Genomic DNA, 16046 nt, shown 5'->3' on the forward strand with positions numbered 1-16046 from the left:
AGCGAATATTATAAGTGCCCAACATGACACGATTACCATCTTTCAATCTGTATGCACAAGGACCAACCCGACAATGAATCTGGAATGGACCCTGATACAACAAAAATAATTTCTTCGTCACTTTCCCTTCACTAGACGAGAGCATGGGAACACGTAACAGAACAGAATCTCCTACCTGAAATTCGTCTAACACCTGACGTTTCTGCTGTCTGCTGCGCTTCTCAGTCGCTTTAATCAAATTCTCTCTCGCTAGTCTGACATATATCTGAGAGTCCCGCTGAGGTTCCTGTGTAATACCTAGTACCTTTGTCAGCCCATTCCTTGGATTGCTGCCAAAATGAACCTCTAATGGGGTGAATTTCGTACTATCATGCTGAACCATGTTAATCCATTTCTCAATCAACGCTAAAGAACCAACCCACGCAGTGTGCTTGTCATGAACTAAAGATCTAAACGTCCTATCTAATTCCTTCATCGTGCGTTCACACATATTCCCTTGCGGATTCCTAATTGATGAAAAAACATGTGTGATACCTAACTCTGTCATCACAGCCTTCCACTTCTTCGAGGTAAATTGAGATCCGCTATCAGATAATAACCTCCTAGGCGTACCTAATTCCTGAACATACTTGTCACTAATAATCTTACTGCAACTAAGACCTGTCGCTTTTCTCATCGGATACAATCTGACTAACTTGGAAAAAGCGTCAATCACCACAAAAACGTATTGATAGCCATATTTACCACGAACAACGGGTCCAAGTAAGTCAATACAAACAAGATCACCAGCTTTTTCAGTCATGACCGCTTGCCTAGGTCCTTCGAGATACCTATTGGGAGCTTTACTCCGTTGACATGAATCACAAGAGGAAATAGTTTTCCTAATTTCCCTTCCCATCTTATCCCATACAAAACTTCTCTGAATCTCATACAACACTTTACTTGCACCAAAATGTCCCAACTCCTTATGAATGAACCAAATTAATTCCGTTCTCAAAGACTTAGGTACACATATACGCCAACGATCGTCACCACAATTCTTCGTTAAAAATTGATCAACCATTCTATAGGTGTGTCTACCTTTCTTCACACTTTCCAGATCTCCGTTCTCAAGTTCTCTTATCACATCTTTACATTCATTATCCTGAGATTGTTCAAAATGCATCTTCTTTAATCTGTTCAAAGCTTCCTTATTGTCTTTATGAAGACATGCACAGATTAAAATGCCTTCCTGGGTATTAATAACACTACCTTCATTGCACAAATCTCGGTCTCTGGATAGCAAATCGGCTAACACATTGTTCTTGCCTTTAATGTGTACCACTTTAAAATCATACTCTTGTATTGCTAAAATCCATCTACTGACCCTGTTAGATGACAATTTGCAAGTAGAAATAAAAGATAGCGCATGATGGTCGGTCCAGATCTCAAATTTAGTTCCCAACACGTACATCCTGAACTTACTTAGAGAATAAATAATCGCTAAGAACTCTAATTCAATAATCGTATAGCGTTTCTCAGCTGCAATAAGCCCTCTCGAAGCCAACGAAACAATCCCTAAGTTGTTCTCATCATCCTCCTGACATAGAACTCCAGCAATGCTGCAATGTGATGCATCAGTCAACATAACATACTTCTTATCTCCTCTAGGATATCACAGCTTTCCTAAAACCATCTTTGAGCTCTTCAAATGCCTTCTCATGGTATTCTGCCCACTTCCACTTATTGCCAGCTTTCAGCAAATATATAAACGCCTCTAATAAGTAGGAAAATCTTAATACAAATCTTCTAAAAAAGTTACATACTCCAATGTAGGATCTCAATTCTTTTATATTCCTGGGCCTTTTTGCATTCAATATTTTCTCTATTCTCGTACTTTCTGGAGTCACACCTAATGCAGATACACGGTGTACTAAAAAGATGACTTCGGGCTGACAAAAAATGCATTTCTCCAGTTTAAGAGTGAAACCTGTCTGTTCTAACTTGGTAAATACCCTGTCGAGATGTTCTAAATGCTCTTCAAGACTGCAAGACGAAATTACTAAATCATCAATATAAATAGTGGCATAGTGGTCGGCTTCGTTCCCCAGAGCAAGATTCAAAGCACGAATTAAAGCAGAAGAACTAGTACGAGTACCATATGGGACACGACAGAATTGATACAGATTACTCTTGTGACTGAAAGCTGTTAAAGGTCTATCTTCCTCCCTTAACGGAATCTGCCAGAAACTACTACGTAAATCTACAGTAGAAAACCAAACTTTCCCTTGAACATCCTGTATCAGCTCCTCTACAGTTAACGATTTTAATTGATCAGCAGCAATACGTCTGTTCATCTCCCTCCCATCAATACACAAACGGACAGAACCGTCGTTCTTAGGCACAACCAATAAAGGATTGACACACTGACTACTCGAAACTTCAATAATACCATCCTCTAACATAGCTTCAATTTGATTGTCTACCGCTTTAGCATATTTATGTGGTATCGGATATCTCGGTCCAGCGAATATACTTTTATCCAGCACTAAAAATGAGTGTTCATAGACATGTGTTTTGTCAGGTTTCGATGAAAATACTTCCTTGTGTTCTCTCAACACATACAACAATCGGTCCCTCTGACCTTCCTCCAAATTGCTACTATCTACCGCTTCTCTCAAAGCATCATCGTGGTTCTCCTCTAACCACACTTCACACAACTTAAAATCCGCTCTCTCTTCTTCATCTTTTGAAACCTCATTAACACACCACATGTTACAAACCTCCACTTTCGTCTGAACTTCGGCATCCCACGTGACTTTAACATCCTCATTACCCCACCTTAAATATACTAACGCCTCATTGTAATTTAACCGAGCTGAGTATAAACTTAGCCAGTAAGATCCCAAGATAACATCAAATATAAGATTAGGAATAACAAGACAGATCTGAATTTTCGACTTCCCGTTAATACAAATAGGTATGGCAACTTGTTTACATATTTGCTTGGATCGTTTACCTACAGCAGTGACGATATATGTGGATTTCACAGGCATTTCCTCAATCTCCATATTCTCCTTCTTTCTGTCCTCATACCACTTCAAACTTACACATGATCTTTGACTGCCTGAATCCAATAAAGCCTGATACTGCGCCCTCCATACAACGATCGTAACAACGGGGTTCTCACTTTTACTACCAACATCGACTTGATCCACTTCCACCTCCCGTAATAACTCATCTCTAACATCGAGATCATAACTCATGTGCGTCATTACACAATTTCTCGCAACATGTTCTGAAGACTGATAATCTGATCTCTCATTACCGTCTACTATCAGTTTAAATTACTGTGTCTCCTTGTATCCAGATTTCGGCTTGTACCTTCCTCTACATTGCGTTCCCTCTGAACATTTCTATTTTGCTGGTGTGACTGATTACCTACAGGTTACTGTCTCGGTTGAAACTGACCACGGTGATTGTGTTCTTGTCTTCTGGGTGGTGTTTGATAGTTTGTGTGCTCTCGTGTACTATTACTATTTCCTAACGCATCGAAACTTGCTAGCAATCTTTCCATTCCCTGAATAGACTCTATCTGTTGCATACAGCTAGCTTCACGGATTTTGTTCGGAAAATGTCTGAGTAATAACTTCACAATATCTCTCTCCGCTGACATCCCATCTACGTTTTTACAAATCATAACGTGGGCTAAAAAATATTCGGTCATAGAAACTCCTTCGTGTGGCCTAAATTTCCCAAAGACAATCCGTTCTCTTTCCCTGCTTTGTATAGCTTCACTCCAAAATTTTTCCGTGAAATATTTCTGGAATTCCACCATACTGGTCATGTTGCTCTTCGTTTCCCCAATAAAAGCTTTACCAATTATTTCTAACGCTTCTTCCCATTCAATGATTCCTTCTTCTATTCGCTTTTCAAATCGTTTCTTAACAGTGTTTAAAAAAATGTAAAGGGTTTGTCTGCCTCCCATTGAATTTAGTTAAATCAGTTTCATATATGAAATTTGTACCATGGCACTGACTTCCAATATTACCTTGCTTTTCTCTGATTTCTCTACGTATTAGTGCCTCCTACCTCTCAATACGTTCATTAATTCTTTTCTCTCTAGTTTCTACGTCATTTGCAATGTGTTCCTGTCTTTCCTTGGTGACTTTAATTTCAATAGCATATTCCTCTGCTTTCTTAAACTTTTCATTACATATTTTGGCATTAATCTCTACCTTACCACACATATCATCGTATTGTTGTTGTACTCTTTCTCTAATTTTACTATTTTCTTTCTCTACCAACTCTATGACTTCGGTTTTATGTTCAGTTAACTTTCTTTCTACCACTTTCTCATGTTGGCTGCGTCTCATCTCCTGTTCCGCTAACTGATTCTCAAAAAGTTTCTGCTGCTCTAGTGCTTCATCTAATCTATGATCTAAAGCATCCATCCTAGCATTCACTTCTCTGCTAATTTCCGTTTTCGTCTGTTCTATCTCCTTTCTATTTTCTTTAATCTCTGTCTGCGATTTCTCTACTTATTTGCTAATTTCGGTTTTAGTCTGTTCTATTTTTTTCTTAATTTCATCTATCCCTTTCGTTTGCTCTAATATCCCCTGCATCATCACAAACAGTTGTTGAATGTTCTTATCACTATTCGTATTACCTTTCTCGCCCTCCATCCTAGCTACATCAGATTCTGTACTATTTTCCATGTTCCCACCACTCTCTACCGTTTTATCTACTTCAATACTTTCATCTACAACATTCCTAGAATTCAGTGTCTCGCCTCCCTTTACTAAGTTTCCGCTACGTAATTTCATATCCTTTTCACCTTGTGCAGCCACGATTCCCCCCAAATTACACATACCAATTATATGGACACTCACTTAGCCCCCACAAACACAGACTCTACTTTTACTGCTTTCCTTCCACGAATACTTAATGGTTTTCGAGTTCCACGTTGGTGCGACAAATGTAACTGTTCCACCTCGTCAAAACACTTGAGGAGATGAAAGTTATTCTCTTGGGACACATGAAACTTAAATAAACTATTTGTGGCTTGCCCGCAAATTGCCACGCAAATAGAAACAATTGACATTCCATGGTTCCCCATTTCTCTATGCAATGTTTGGGCGCCATGGTTACAGTTTTAAATAAAACTGTAAACCAAAATTTATATTTACTATCATAGAGACTTATACTTAAATCACAGGGGTAGGATTTTAAATAATTAACCATTAAGTATCGCTTAAGAAAGTAAATTAACGCAATATTAAATACAAATGAATTTATTATACAAAAAAATGAGATGAATCGGAAAAGTTTCCTTAAAGCGTGGAGGGATTTAGAATTTACTGAATTTACTATTGCTTGCTTTATCTAATTGAAGCTCACCAATTGCAGCTTTCGTTGACGTCATCTGGTTTCCGTGGTTACTCGTTCTCTTCTTCTCGATGTAGACTTTGCTCCATTGACATCCTTCCTTCCTTCTCTGATATGGTACGGGCTATCTGGACTAACACTCCCTACTTGCTTAGTCTTTAAAATAGACATTGGCTCTATACTTGTAAAAACTGATCAGCGTTGATCGTATGAGGAGAAAATTCAGAGATATGAATTTTTCCATATTAGTAGAAATCTCTATCCAACTGAGCTATACTATTTATACGGTACAGACTTGTACCACATTCCGTAGACTTGAATTAAACATAGTTCTTCGTCCACAATATTTACTGAATATCACACAAGCCATAAGCTTGTTTCGTTTCTCGTAGATCCGATAACATTACCGCAGCTGAGTACTGTATCGAAGCGATAACACATTGCACAAAAGTAACTATGTCGCGAAGCGACCACACACTGTTTCAAAAATCAAATCACGTCGTACAAAGTAGATGTTCACAGTAGAAGTACTAGTGATGGAGTATCTCGTTAGGATGTTAGCTTCACAGCAGAAGTTGTACCTAGTTAGCTCCCGTTCTCGTGTTGAGAATCAGTATATAACCATGCTCACCCCCACTCTTGGTAACAGCTCAATCTCAAAAGTCATATACAACGAAGTATCTGATACGATAGATCGAAGCATCAACTCCCCTTCTCTTCCTCGACAAGTCCAGAAGGCGTGGCGATGATATAGCTGACCAGCTTTGTAAGCCTCGCGCACGGGTCGCTGTTTACTAGCCTCGGTCATAAGATAAACCCATGACTAACGCAAAATCCCAAGCTTCAAGAATAACCCTCCGTATACACAAACATGAGATGAAATGAAAACAACTATGTCTCAACATATTGACCGTGTTTACAACATAATGAATTCTTATCCTACATAATATAATAATTTAAATAATAAAACGATGTTATCATATATACAATATGATTCCAAAAAGCCTTGATTACAAATGATTGACGTTGAATAAATATGTTATTACAAATAATTGCCGATGGCGGATAAACTTGATATCAAATGATATCGCGTAAAATGATATTATATTAAATTAGTAGGGCTGGAGAAGCCTGGACGGTTACACCGATGACCTAGCCGTTAGTCCCTTTTAAACAAAAACATCATCATCATCATCATCAGAATAATATAAATTACCTCACTACAGATACTCTTTTGCCCTGTGTATGTATGTATCAAATATAGATGAGAATTTATAAGTGTATTGCTATCTACTTTTAACGGTATAAAGAGTTTATATTAATCTAAAAAAGAACACTTCACACAAGTCCTAGAAATGTATTTATGTAAGTACAGCATGCTTCCCTTATTTATACTCTGTCAAATACGTCTCAAGATAAACACTTCATTGAAGACTTAGCTTGATAGAAAAAGTTTTGGAGAAGTGGGTTTCTATTCGTCCTTCTTTGTTCTGGCTGTTACTACACTCAGCACCAGTCACTGGTTGAAGTGTGGCTTTCGGTTCAGTGCCGGTTTGTATTTACTATTCTCCAATCTACTCCAAACATCATGAACTACTGATTTACACAGAATGTAATGAAAAACAGAGAGCGAAACTTAAGGTATATATTTCTCACACCAAGTGAGTTGGCCGTGCGGTTAGGAGCGCTCAGCTGTGAGATTGTATTCGGAAGATAGTGGGTTAGAACCCCACTGTAGGCAGCCTGAAGATGGTTTTCCGTGGTTTCTGTTGTATGTCCGGCGCTCCCTTTCTCCCTCCGCCAGCCAGCTGCACGCGCGCCTGTGTATCATTCTGCTAGCTTCGACGCGCAGCCCTCAGTGCGCGTGCCTGACCATCGAGTGTACTATAAATAGGAGCTCCCTGCCTGCTCAATTGCCCACTTGCCCGGTGTCCAGCTCCAGAATACACCCTACGTCGAGCACGGAGGCTACTCCTCTTGAAAATGTGCTTCGACCAGGTGGACTGAATTTCTGGCAGTACGAGGTTTCACCTCTGGTCACCGCTCCCTTACCTGTTTCCGCTGCCTATGTTCCGTAATTCTTTTACAAGCCATTTTCATTCCCTAAATTACGCAAGCTCCCTTAGTTTCGCTAGGTGGAATTTCTTCAATCAATTGAACTTGCTTTTTAGGAATTCAGGCACTTCAACAAACAAGGACTCTCAAAGACATTTATGTTAGTGTGCCAGATAGTTCTCGACTATCAACGTGTCAATTCACAAAGACTATCTTTTCAAGATAGAAGTGTATATAAAGACTGCAAACCTGTACATATTGTATAAAGACAGACTTTTCTCAAGATTCAATATTCCTTTTTGCTTCAAAATAAATTTCAGTTATTTGTGTAAATATCATAAAGTGAAGCAATAAAAGTTGTGTTTTGTAAACTTCAACCTTGGTTACAACAGTTTCCCATTTTCACACCAGGCAAATGTAGGGGCTGTACCATAATTAAGGCCGTGACCGTTTCTTTCCCACTCTAGCCTTTTCCTATCCCATTGTCGCCATAAGACTTATCTGTGCCGGTGCGACATAAAGCAACTTGTAAAATTTCTTTTATGTTGAAAAGGCAAGAAAGTTATATGAAGATGGGAACGGAAATTATTTGTTGCCATATTATTAAGGCTTGAATGTGGGATCAGCGTGCACTACAGACTGCTGGGAGAAAACCGGAGACGTGTTACAGGTTTTGTAATCTGTATTGCCGTTTCTAGGATGAATCATGTAGGCTTGATTATCTTAACACTTGCGCATGAATTCCAGCCCTGCAAACAAAAATTCTCTCCCGTAATTGTAACTTATAACACGGTAACCAAGCACTTCTGAAATCGTTTTGAGATAACCTTTCTTTCTTTTGCCATTTCTTTTATCGTTACAACCTGTAGGCATTATATTGTCGAAATGTTGGTAAGGCTTAAATACTGTCAACACGCTTTCTTCTTACAATCGCCGTAATTATGTCGGAAGGGTTTCGACATATGAGCCCAACAGGAGATCGTGATGTCGGAACATATCCAACATAGAGCGTTAAGGATTAAAAAGAGAAAGATATGTTTTCACATTTCATTTGCTATTACATGAAAATACAGGGTGTATAATAATTAATAGTGCAAAATAAAACAGGTGTAAGTGCACGATACTAGAAGCAAAAAAGTCTTATTAAACATGGGTCCAAAAACGAGCCGTTTGCGAGAAAATGTAGAATATGTGGTTACCAGCCAACACTGACTTGAGTGTGTGTAAAGTCACCCTAGTTAAAAAAAAGGTACCAATAAAACATGAAGAAAAGTTATTGGATACTTTTTGTAGAATTTCAGTTGATTTTAATGAACAAGAAAACAGTCTTACTTAGTCTTACTTCTTTTAACTACGAGTAAATACACTGTACAGTCACTGTAACATACTAAGTAAGAATAACAACTTCCAAAGTATCTAATAATGTTTTTAAATGTTGTGTTGGTACTTTTTTCTTAACTAGGATGACATTTACTCAGAATCAAGTCATTGTTGGCTGGTAACCACAAATTCTAAATTACCTCGCAAACGGCTCGTATGTGGACCCAATGTTTTTTTTTTTTTTTTTTTTGCAAGTTGCTTTATGTCGCACTAACACAGATAGGTGTTATGGTGATGATGGGACAGTAAGGGGCTAGGAGTGGGAAGGAAGCGGGCGTGGTCTTAATTAAGGTACAGCCCCAGCATTTTCCTGGTGTGAAAATGGGAAACCTCGGAAAACCATCTTTAGGGTTGCCGACAGTGGGTTTCGAACCCACAATTCCCGGATACTGGATACTGGCCGCACTTAAGCGACTGCAGGTATCGAGCTCGGTGGACCCATGTTTACTAAGACTTGTTTGCTTCTAGTATCGTGCACTTCCTGCTGTTTACATTTGCGCTATTAAACCATGAGGTCGCAAACGGAGTTTTCGTCCGGGCTCTAAACAATTACGAATGAGTATAATAATTTCGTGTGGCTATTTCTAGCCGAGTGCAGCCCTTGTAAGGCAGACTCTCCGATGAGGGTGGGCGGCATCTGCCATTTGTAGGTAACTGCGTGTTATTGTGGTGGAGGATAGTGTTATGTGTGGTGTGTGAGTTGCAGGGATGTTGGGGACAGCACAAACACCCAGCCCCCGGGCCTCTGGAATTAACCAATGAAGGTTAAAATCCCCGACCCGGCCGGGAATCGAACCCGGGACCCTCGGAACCGAAGGCCAGTACGCTGACCATTCAGCCATCGAGTCGGACTACAAATGAGTAATGTCATGGGATTGTGCTTACGCGCTGTCCCTTTCAATACCTTTTCCCCAAACTCTCGGCTAGTAGTGGGGGAAGTTGCAGCCCAACAACAATAACGTTGTAGGCGTGAGCTAGCTGTTCGTGAACGCCTGGAGCATTCCTCGGTGTGCGACCCGGCGCGTTTCTCAGCGAGGCGGAGTTTTTATCCATGTGCGATCTCCCATATTATGGAAATTACGCAAATATTTATGCTCAGTGTGTAAATATTTCAGTAGTGTAGTGCTTTCTGACGTTCTGCGTTGACATGGAAGAAGAAAACGAAAGAATTCGGAGACTGCCCGACAATGTAGAACGAGATGAGCTGCAAGAATTGCTAAATGCAAATAGGGAACGTCCACTCCGGAGACAGTTTTTCACCAAACCGGCAGAAGAGACGCCAATTGATGATGATGGTGATGTGTTATAAGACGACTCCCATTCCGAAATTTATGTTCCTGAATTACAGGAAATAGGTAAACTAGATAAAATAATACAATAAACCAACCTGTGTAGTATACTGGAAGAGGTTGGACAACACACTGGAACGTTCACTCACCGTCTAAAAATGTTAGGACTTTCGCACGAATAAAATACGAACCCATTTACCTCGAATGCAGAGACAAGCCGTTGAAGCATGCTCTCCACTAGACGTGTGGAAACATTCTCACTGACGATATGATGAGTGACATAACCAAATTTACAAACATATGGATGGAGGAAAAATGAAAATAATTACTCGCGGGAAACAGACGCTGCGAACACAACGATTGCAGAAATTCAAGCCGTCTTTGGTATTTACATATATATCAGGAATTCTGAATGCTTCCCACCTGATTCTGGAAGATCTTTGGGCTTCAGTTGGCATTGGTATCGAATTCTTTCGAAATTGTATGGCTCTGAAGCATTTCATGTTCTTATTATGAGCTCTTAGATTCGACGATATAAGTAGCAGCGAGGGATGAAAATTGATAAACTTGCGCCAATTCGAGAAGTGTTCAAGAAATGTCTGGAAAACTGCCAGTGTAATTATGCAATTTGTTACGTTATGCATTGTTAAGTAGACGATAATTGTGTTTTTTTCGTGTTTTAATTACGTACAATTTATCCTAGATTTCATTTTTTAACCAAAGGTACGAAAAATGTTTAACGTAGACGTATCTGTGAGTACTTTTTTTATGTTACTGTGATACTCCACCTATAAAGGAGTATCAATTGTGACACAAGTATATCATAAGTGAAGCTCTATTTGTCTTTATCACTCCGTAAAAGACGTCTGACGTTATAACATTCTACGCGCCATCTCAAGGGTTAATTATGATGCACCCTGTAAAACTTACTAAAAACCAAACCCCATGGCACTACAGTCCTTGAAGGGCGTTGGCCTACCAAGCGACCACTGCTCAGCCCGAAGGCCTGCAGCCTGCAGATTTCGCGGTGTTGTGTGGTCAACACGACGAATCCTCTCGGCCGTTATTCTTGGCTTTTTAGACCGGGGAAGGTATATCTCACCGTCAGATAGCTCCTCAATATTCTAATCACGTAGGCTGAGTAGACCTCGTACCAGACTTCAGGTCCAGGTAAAAATCTCTGACCTGGTCGGGAATCGAACCCGGGGCCTGCGGCTAAAAGGGAGGCACGCTACACCTACACCACGGGGCAGGCCGTAAAACTTACTAGCTTCTATGTAACTACGTGAACCGGAATGCTGATCCAAACACCAATCATGCACTAGTCAAGTAATCTAGAAATATTACTTTTCATTTGGCTCTTTTGCTTCATGTCTGAACTTCAGCAATCTCAGCCGACTAATTGCAGACCGGAAAGAAATGAATAGCTGCAAACTCACTGCCATTCTGCTTGTATAGATCGTTATAAAAGGTTGGTAGGACCGTGATTTAGAGCGAGCGATCCGGAAAATTAAACCGCACCGTTGCAGAATCGGTTCATTGTTATGATAAGTGAGAGGAGGTGAATATACTGCAGGTCTCCATTGGGGCTCTGTTGAAAGGATTGCCTAAAGCTAGGGTAAGGGTAATGTGCCTGAAGGAAGCCATCCTTACTTGGACGGGAGGTGTGAAGCCTGTCAGCATTCATCTGTTTGTGCCGGCCTAATTAAGTTGTGGCATAGCGATAAATGCAGAGAAACCCGGTGTATCACAGAACAGTCATTTCGAAATATGATAGAGCACAAAATTGAAAATAAAACTGTGTCCAGCAAGAATTATATAGGATATCTGGATTATTTGTAAAAATATATAAAAATATTGAGTCCGACTCATTGGCAGAATGGTCAGCTTTGAGGCTGGTCGGTTAGCGGATCCCGGGTTCGATTCCCGGCTGGGTCAGGGATTTTAATCGCTTCTGACTAATTTTTGTGGTTATCCCGACACTTTCCTCTTCATATTGAGACAGCACACTACACTACCAAGCACCACAGAAACACGCAATAGTAATTACATCCCTCCATATATGGTTGGCGTCAGGAAGGGCATCCGTCCGTTAAACATGGCCAAATCCACATGTGGGACACAGTTCGCACCCGCTACCCCACAGCTGTGGGAATACCGGAGGAAGAAGAACAAGAAGAAGAAATATGAATATTATAAGCTTCCATGGCTCAGGTGGCAGTGCAGCGGCCTCTCACCGCTGGATTCAGTGGTTTAAATTTCGGTGACTCCACGTGAGATTTGGGCTAGACAAAGCGGAGGTGGGACAGGTTTTTCTCCGGGTACTCCGATTTTCCCTGTCATCTTTAATTCCACCAACACTCCCCAATATCATTTCATTTCATTTCATCTGTCAGTCAAGTGCCAGTCAGAGGAGTGCGTCAGGTAGGCCTACAAAACAAAAATGGCCAACTGGACACTAGTGGAATTCGAACCCACAACTTTACTAGGTCATGTTGTTTTCTGCTGGAATGGATGTAAGCTACAGGTCGGGCACTACTGCAGTAAGCACTCCAATACTGTTATATGCTGAATACTACTAATACTACTACCAATACTACTGCTTTTTACCACATCTAAGGGGTCGCAGTTGCGAACTATGTCGCACATGTGGATTTGGTCCTGTTTTACGACCGGATGCCTTTCGGGATCCCAACCCTATATAGCGTGTTTCAGTGGTGGCTGGTAGTGTAGTGAATTGTCTGAATATGAAGAGGAAAGTGTTAGGACGAACACAAAGAACCCAGTCCCCGAGCCAGAAGAATTAATCAGATGCTATTAAAATTCTCGACCCGGCTGGGAATCGAACTCGTGACGCTCTTATTAACACTAACCATTCAGCCAGACGAAGACGATATTACACGTCGAAAGTTTATTTAGAATGAAATATATCTCTGTCTGAACTTTTGACAATTTTAGGGAGTGGAAGTAAAAAATTCGAACGTGGCTAATTTGGGGTCATGGCCTCAAGCTTTAACGCAGAATACGCACTGCGTGATAGAAATGAAGTATCCAATTTGAGTTTGAAACATTTTCCCCCGGTGGAGCAGGAAATGTCCTCAGCTGAGGCTCCAGTAGCTTGGAACGCTCCTCACAACACCCGGCCACCTTAACTTTGAGACGCTTCCGATACGCATTTTGTCGTCCTTCGCTGGCGATGTTGGACTTCATGGATCTCTTAAGGGGGTCCTACACCTATAACAACCAAAAGTCATGTATATTTCACTTTTTATTCCTCAGCAACAGAAAGTACTATAGAATTGTAATTTGGTCTGCCAATCAAACTATGCTTTGCCAATATCATCGTGTATTTACGAGTCACATGGCGATTGCATTTCATGAAATTAGGCATTTAAAATGGTGGCTGCATATTGTGCACTGTATCACCTTTTCCCTAATATTTTACACAAATATCATTGTTTTTCAAAAAAAATTAATTGTATTTACTAATGTAGTAGCTAGAATATTTTACACAAATATCACTGTTTTTCAAAAAAAATTAGTTGTATTTACTAATGTAGTAGCTAAAGATTTACCTAGAATCATTGGAATCTATAAAGAAAAATATTTTTTTTAAAGATTATATTAAAGTGTAACTTTTTTGCAAGATTTTTCACAGATTAACCGAAACTATGACATGTACAGCAACAGTTCTAGGCCATATAGGTTTTCCCTATAAGATACACATGTATACTAAATTTCACTTCATTATCTTGAAAACTCTGGCAGTTACTAAGGAAACGGATTTGAAAATCAAAAGTTTCAGGAAACGAGCAACGAAGTTACCAATGTGTAGAAAAACGTCGGTGACAGTCCTGCACGTCTTTGGTCATAACTTCAAAAGTATGATACATATCAAAGAAATTGTTGCAGTGATTTGAAGAGGAAAGATCAATACACGTAGAAAAATATAAATTGAAAATTGACAAATTTTTGTCCTTATCCCTTAAGGCAATACTCCAGAAAAATAGAGATATTACGAACATTTCTTTCACATACAATTAACAGATTTTCCAAAATATTTCCTTTTTTTGAAAATTATAACTCCATTTTTTCATGACATTTAAATAACATGTTACTGTAAATTCAAGCCTAGAATGACAAGAATAACGGCCGAGAGTATCCGTCGTGCTGACCACACGACACCTCGTAAGCCGTATGCCTGCGCGAAAATCAGCGAACGCTTGGTAGGCAATGGTCCTTCGGGGCTGTTGCACCACGGAGGGGGGGGGGGGGATGGGGTTTAGTGTAAATTCGTAATTAGGTAGAAAACACTTCTTTTAAAATCACTACGACCGGGCGAGTTGGCCGTGCGCGTAGAGGCGCGCGGCTGTGAGCTTGCATCCGGGAGATAGTAGGTTCGAATCCTACTATCGGCAGCCCTGAAGATGGTTTTCCGTGGTTTTCCATTTTCACACCAGGCAAATGCTGGGGCTGTACCTTAATCAAGGCCACGGCCGCTTCCTTCCAACTCCTGGGCCTTTCCTATCCCATCGTCGCCATAAGACCTATCTGTGCCCATGCGACGTAAAGCCCCTAGCAAAAAATTAATAAAATCACTACGTATCGCTTTTTCTGTACATAATTTATATAAGGTGATATATCGTACTAAAGTTTATGTAATTGTTAAGTACTAAAATTTCGGACTTAAAAATTCCTACTACTTGAAAAAAATCTGCAATCAAAAATTCCATACGGTACGCAAGTTTCTTAATATAGCTGTGATACATATACCATACAAATTTTGTTACATTTGTCAGAATATTATGGGAGAAAAATGGGATTTAAATGTAAAAATACAAAGCATTATTACAGTGATAAATTGCTTGAATTCATCGGAATAACTTCGTGACAATAAAAAAGAAACTCAAATCCTTTCATTTTCAGTCATAAAAATTTCCCCGAATAAACAAAATATCGGTTTTTATCTCTGGAGTGTCGCCTTGAAGGGGGAGTCTGGAGATAAACATATTTTTACCGAATGCATGGATTTTCACGAAACTTTGTCGGAAATTCACCTAAATAAAAGTAAGGATATCACGAAAATTTATTCATATAAAATTAATATATTTTTCGAAAAACTTTTTGACATACTATTTTGAAATGTTTCATTCCATTTTTTGTGAACTTTAATTGAGCTCAAAATGAAAATTTGGAATTAGGTGGATAATACTTCTTTAAAAAGAACTTTGTATGGATTTTTCTGTTCATAGTTTATATAAGGAGATCACTGTCTGGCCATGCTTGCCATGCTACGGTAACCGAGTAGACCGTACAGCCAGGGACTCGACGCCGAGTGTTGGGCGGCGGAAAATAACCTGACTCCCCACAAGAGCCAACGGCTTCGGGCGGATGAGCTCTTGTGGGAGGGTAATGGGCCCTCAGCAGAGGAAATGCTGCTGAAATACCATTGAGCTGCAGCGTCTGTACCCCAGAGGGGCGGCTGCAAAAGGCGTCTGTTCTCCAGGTTAGGGGCGGCCTAATTATATGCTGGCAGTAGCTATAAAATGCCCTCAACGACAGACGAAGCGACCCGTCGGTTGAGGAATCATTTGTCGCATCTATGGCTACGTCTCTTCTAAATTCGGAACATACTAGGGCGTCCCCTCAAAGCGACGCGCGCCACTTACGCCCGAGTGACGTGATAAATGAGCAAGGGTTACCTACTCATGGACGGGGTAGGCTAAAGAAGCTAGTTCAACCCAAACAACTACTGAGATTTGCTACTCTCAATATTGGTACGTTGACAGGCCGACATCGTGAACTAGCAGAAATGCTTAAAAACAGACGTGTCAACATTGCCTGCATCCAGGAAACCAAGTGGAAAGGTTCAAAAGCAAAAGAAATATGAGATGGCTACAAACTCATCTATCATGGTACCAGTACACGAAATGGTGTAGCAATAGTCGTCGACCA

Source organism: Anabrus simplex, chromosome 1 (genome assembly GCF_040414725.1).
Source record: "Anabrus simplex isolate iqAnaSimp1 chromosome 1, ASM4041472v1, whole genome shotgun sequence".
Classification (NCBI taxonomy): domain Eukaryota; kingdom Metazoa; phylum Arthropoda; class Insecta; order Orthoptera; family Tettigoniidae; genus Anabrus; species Anabrus simplex.